The sequence below is a fragment of the Myotis davidii genome, unplaced genomic scaffold, assembly GCF_000327345.1.
Source record: "Myotis davidii unplaced genomic scaffold, ASM32734v1 scaffold181, whole genome shotgun sequence".
Classification (NCBI taxonomy): domain Eukaryota; kingdom Metazoa; phylum Chordata; class Mammalia; order Chiroptera; family Vespertilionidae; genus Myotis; species Myotis davidii.
Window position 1 is genome coordinate 398,372 of NW_006291504.1, and position 5,759 is coordinate 404,130.

A 5,759-nucleotide genomic window follows, 5' to 3' on the forward strand; every position below is an offset into this window, starting at 1 on the left:
GGCGACCAGCATGGCAATCAGGGGGGTGGGGGACTCCCGCTGGCACCCACCTTGGCTGGCCTGGGGCTTGTGGGCTGGGTGCAGCAGCTGCGTTGAGTGTCTGCCCCCTGGTGGTCAGTGTGTGTCACAGCGACCAGCTGTTCAGTCAATTTGCCTAGTAGGCTTTTATTATATAGGACTACTAGGAGTATGACCATGCCCCCATCCTGTAGCCTGGCCACAATCCACTTTCTGCCTACATCAGGAGCCCCTTCTCTCTCCAGGGAGCACACACCTCAGGCGCGTTAGTCCTTCCCTTCGCCTGGTGTCCAGTTGTATTCATCTGTCCCTCCCTCTGCCCGTCCCCTCCCTCATCGTCCTCATGACCAGACCCCCTAGAGCTCTCTCTCCTCAATGGGAGACCCCATTGTCCCGCGAGCCACAGAGGTGGAAACTTCAGATGGCTTGCACAGCTTAATTTTAGAACGCAAATCCATGTTCATTATTGGCTGCCAGAACAACTTCAGAGGTGAGACTATTCTCATCTCCTGCCAACCTTTCTCAAGGGTGACTCAAAAAATAGGCCTCCCAGAGCTAATGCCTACTGTGGTCGCCACGCAGCTCTCAGGAGCCACGTGAAGAGTGAATCGCAGTGGCCGCCTCGCAGAGTCTGCACTAAATGGGTCTCGCGTTGCCTTTTATACGTTCACTGTTGGACAGGAACACGGGCTGTGTCGTCCAGAGAGCACTGCAACGTAAGGGTATGTCCACGAGCGATTTATAAATAATGCTTATGGCAGCCATTCAACTGAACATTATTCTCTCAGACATCTAGGCATAAGCAGGTGCTGCCTTTTAATGGAAAGATAAATACATTATTTTAAAATATTGTGGCTAGGCCCTGGCCGGATACCTCCGTGGCTTAGAGTTTCATCCTGATGCGCCGAGGTTGCGGGTTCGATCTCTGGTCAGGGCACATACAAGAAGCAACCAATGAATGTATCAGTACGTGGAACAACAACTTGATGTTTCTCTCTCTCTCTCTCTCTCCCTCCCTCCCTCCCTTGCTCTCTCTTTCTAAAATTAATTTAAAATTTTTTAAAAAGACTACTTGTGAGTCTTATTTACTTAAAAAAAATTGTGTAGAAATGGAAAAAAACAAACCAGGAGAAAATGAAATGACACTGAGCGGCTTTTCTGGTTGTGCCACAACATTGAAATGTGACTTAATTTTAGGAGCCAACTAGTGATGCCTCTTGCGAGGACTGAACCCACAGCCTTAAAGCATTCCATATAGTCCTCTCAAATTTCTCTCTAAAGAACGGGCTGAGCTTCACCAACATCATCTTCTTCGTCATCTTAGCATTCCGGTGAGGAAAGTGGAATTCATTCCGTTCTATTGTGAGAAAACATGGAAAGGAATTATGTGGCGTGTTTAAGATTTTTCAGGCACCACAGACCTGGGCAGGGAGCGCTGGTTTCCTGAGGCTGAGAAATGCCTCATCAACTGCCTCAAGTTCCACTGGCGGAAAGGGCGCAGGCCGGACTGGTTCGGATGCTACACCCGCTTTACTCTCCAAATACTGACCTTTGTATTTCCGAACGATCCCGAAGGCAGGGCTTTGCTTTTATTTTATGTTAAAACATATTTTTATTGATCTCAGAGAGGAAGGGAGAGAGAGATAGAAACATCAATGCTGAGAGAGAGTCATTGATCAGCTGCCTCCTGCACGCCTCCTACTGGAATGGAGCCTGCAATCCGGGCCTGTGCCCTGGCCAGGAATTGACCTTGACCTCCTGGTTCATAGGTCGACGCTCAATCACTGAGTCCCGCCGGCTGGGCGATCTCTGCTTTAAAAGGACATGCAGGTAAAAGTTGGGCACAACCAAACGTTACCAAAGGCTGCAGCATGATTTGCTGCACTTTCTGAAGATACATGTATCTGGAGAAACAGGCCTTCTGACTTTTAAGTCATCCACAGTGCTGTCACCCGCCAAAGGCCCATGCGCCGGCGCAGACGGGAGACTTCCCGAACCTCATAGGCGTCTTACTTTCTCTGGCGCAGCGGTCTTGGAGCCGGGCTCATGAAATCAAGGATGAAAACTGGCCTCTGGGAACACACACTCACAGGAGAAAGGCTCTCAATAAGAGGAGCTATAGCCAGGCCGTGCTATGATTCATGGAGAATTCCAAAAATGGATGTTTTCCTATGTGAATTCAAGCGTTGAAACGGAATTGCTTGTTTCCAATGAATACTTTTCTCAGATTTGTTCTCATGCATCTTCTAAAGCCACCAAATTTTTATGACTTGTGCCAGTCTGTAAACTATTTACTCAGCATTGCCACCCTGTGTATTTTGCTCCAAATCCTCAATGGAAATAAGCATCTATAATAATAAAAGTGTAATATGCTAATTAGACCGGATGTCCTTCCGGACGACCTTCTGGATGCAGTGGCGGGCAGGGGGCGGAGCCCCTTGCACAAATTTCATGCATCGGGCCTCTAGTATTTAACACACATAGAAATAAGGTGCCGAGTCCCTTCTGTAGTCTGCTGTGTCCATCAGGCTCTCTTAAGCAACACTGGCACATTTCCCACAATATTCTGAAGACAAGAAAAAAGACCATTAGAAACGTCCAGAAACACACTTGATTCATACTTGACCACATGTACTTCAAGTTAATTATATTTCCCATGAAAACATTGAGTTTGATTTTTCCAACACTGAAAGGAAATGAAAGGAAAAGGTGAATAACATCTCCAAACAAGAGTGGATTTACAAAGCCCAGGTTTCCCTCCCCGTGCTGGGACTGGCCACGGCTTCTCTGGTGGAGAACCAAGGCTGGCTGGCTTGTGTTTACCAGCAGGTTAGACGGAAGAGACGGGTCTTGAAATGCCAGACTCACACTAGGCGTGGCGAGGTGCTCACGCTGAGAAAGGCACGTGAGGACCGAGTCCAGCTCCGTCCCCAATCTCACACGCAGGCACAGTCGCCCCCATCAGCTTAGGTTCAGTGACCTGTGGTCAACCGTGGCCCGGAAATATTAATTGGAAAATTCCAGAAATAAACGATTTATGCATTTAAATTGTGAGCGGCACTGAGGAGCGTGATGAAATCTTAAGCCCCCCCCCGCCCCCCCGTCCTGCCTGAGACCTGACTTCTGAGCATATTGGGGCTGTACATGTGCATTAGCTAGATGGGTATTCAGAGAGAGAGGGGCCACACGCATATAACTTTTATTACAGTAAATCCTTATAACTGCTCTAGCTTATTATTAGTTAGTTAATCTCTTACTGTGCCTAATTTATAAACTTCACTTTACCACACATATGTGTGTATAGGAAAAAACATATAGGGTTTGGTACTAAGTTTTCAGTACTGGGGGTCTTGCATAGTATTCCCGAAAGATAAGGGGGGGATGAACTGTCCTTTGAAGAACAGAATACCTGAGAGAAACAGTGGGCAAATCGTCATTAAATTTCCTTTTCCTTTCTCTCCAATCTCTCTCTCAGTGCATAGACAGGGGTCAGGGGCGTGACCCCTGCAGACCACAGACCCAAATGGTCTCTCCACCCCGCAGGGAATCCTGGTTGGGGAGGTGTGCTTTGGAATGCAAACATATTGTTTCCAACCCGCAGCTGGCTGGATTCACAGATGCACAAACCGTGGACAGGAAGGACCACCTGACTGCATTTATTGGAAAAGTCCATGCGTAAGAACACCTATGCGGTTGTAACTTGGGTTGTTCGAGTCAACTGTAGTTGAATGATCTCAAGGTACAAGGGCCTTCCTAGACTCACATAAAGAGACAGGTAGAGCCGAGGCAGAGAGCCTTGGGGCCCCAACTTGCCCGCTGGTAGCCCTGCATACCTCTTTAAGTCGCAGTGCTCTCATTAAAGGATGGAGTTGCATAGGCCAGTGGTCGGCAAACTCATCAGTCAACAGAACCAAATATCAACAGTACAACGATTGAAATCTCTTCTGAGAGCCAAATTTTTTAAACCTAAACTATATAGGTAGGTACATTGTTATTAACTTAATTAGGGTCCTCCTAAGGCTTAGGAAGAGCCACACTAAGGGGCCAAAGAGCCGCATGTGGCTCTCGAGCCGCGGTTTGCCGACCACGGGACTAGGCCATCCCTTCTGCTGATAACAGGCTGGTGAGCAAAGTCTGGCTGACCATGTGATCAGGTTAAACACAGGCAAGATTCCAAAGCAATGCACAACCACCCAAGAGCGAGAGGCATGCAAGTTGGACAAAAAAAAGCAAAAAAAAAAAAAAAAAAGCAGGTGCTTACTTATTTGGTAAAAAACAAACAAACAAAAAAACCCTATTGGAACCAGAGAATTAGTTGAGTGGTGGGCATTCCAAGGCAGATTCTGAAGTTATAGGAGTTTATGTATTATGGGCATGATGTTCAAAAGCTCCAAGCCTAATACTAACAAGTCCTAGTTACTCCTGCTGGCAGCCAGCTGTCCCACCTTCACATTAATCAGGATGGCAATGAATTATCAGCAGTAGCTACTCTGGGAGTCGGGGGGATGGGAAGGCCCAGGTCCTCAAGGGTCACAGCTGAACTCTTGGCAGGAGGACGGGGCCTATAAACCCTCCTCTGTGGTGAACAAACACCGCCCCCATTTTGCAAGGGGACGTTTTATCACTACGCGTGGCTCCTTGGAAATGGAATTTATACATATCCCATTGCCAGGAGAACTTTCCTGCGGATTAGCAACCCTGTGACAATAATGTCTAGCCAAGAAGGAAGAGAAAGAGAAAGAACAAGCCGAACCTTTGGTCTTTCAATTTAATTAACATGACCTTCCTCATTCTTTTGAGAAGAAAAGCAAGGGGAAAAAAATTTTTTTTGAGTTTCATTAAGAAACGGCCTGCAATATTATGTTTTAATTAAATTGAATAAGCTTCCCCATGGGAATTAAACATGTGAAAGCCTCACCAGTCATAGTATATTATTAAAAGCTGCATCACCTACGTCAAAGAAATTAGTACTTGATTTTTAGAGATTCATCAAGCTCTGAAATGACCGATATCCTCCAAACTCAAATTCAAATAATGTCAGTGTTTCAGTCACAGAAACCAAGAGAGTGGTTCCTAAACTGCAACGGAGTTCAACAGCCTACAAAGTGTTGAAATACTCAGATAAAACCGGCGTTCTTTTTTTTTTTTTAAATATATTTTATTGGTTTTTTACAGAGAAGAAGGGAGAGGGATAGAGAGTTAGAAACATCGAGCAGCTGCCTCCTGCACACCCCCACCGGGGACATGCCAGCAACCAAGGTACATGCCCCTGACGGGAATCGAACCCGGGACCCTTTAGTCCGCAGGCCGACGCTCTATCCACTGAGCCAAACCGGTCAGGGCCAGCATTCTTATTTACCTATAGAACTTGAAAAAAGGGGTTCTGGGGAAAAAAATTTATTACCTCACCCAAATCAACTGCTCCCCCCTCCCCTCTTCCCTCCATCCCACAAAGTCTGTTACCTAAACGCTTAAAGTCTCTCCCTCCTGCTCCGCTCCCAGGTCCTGCCTTAGCGAGGAAGGCAGATCCTTAGGTGCGGACTCTGCACCCGCCCCATGTTGTCTTGTAGACCATCCCAAGCTCAGGCCGCGTCCCGCCTCTTAGGGGATTTCTCCTTTTTTTCATGGTTGTTGGGGGTGGTGCAGGGAGGAGGTCAAATCCCTGAAACTGTTTGCGAAGACAGACGAACCCAGCCACGGAGAGTGGAAATGTAAAACGGGAGGCTGCCCAGAAATTACCA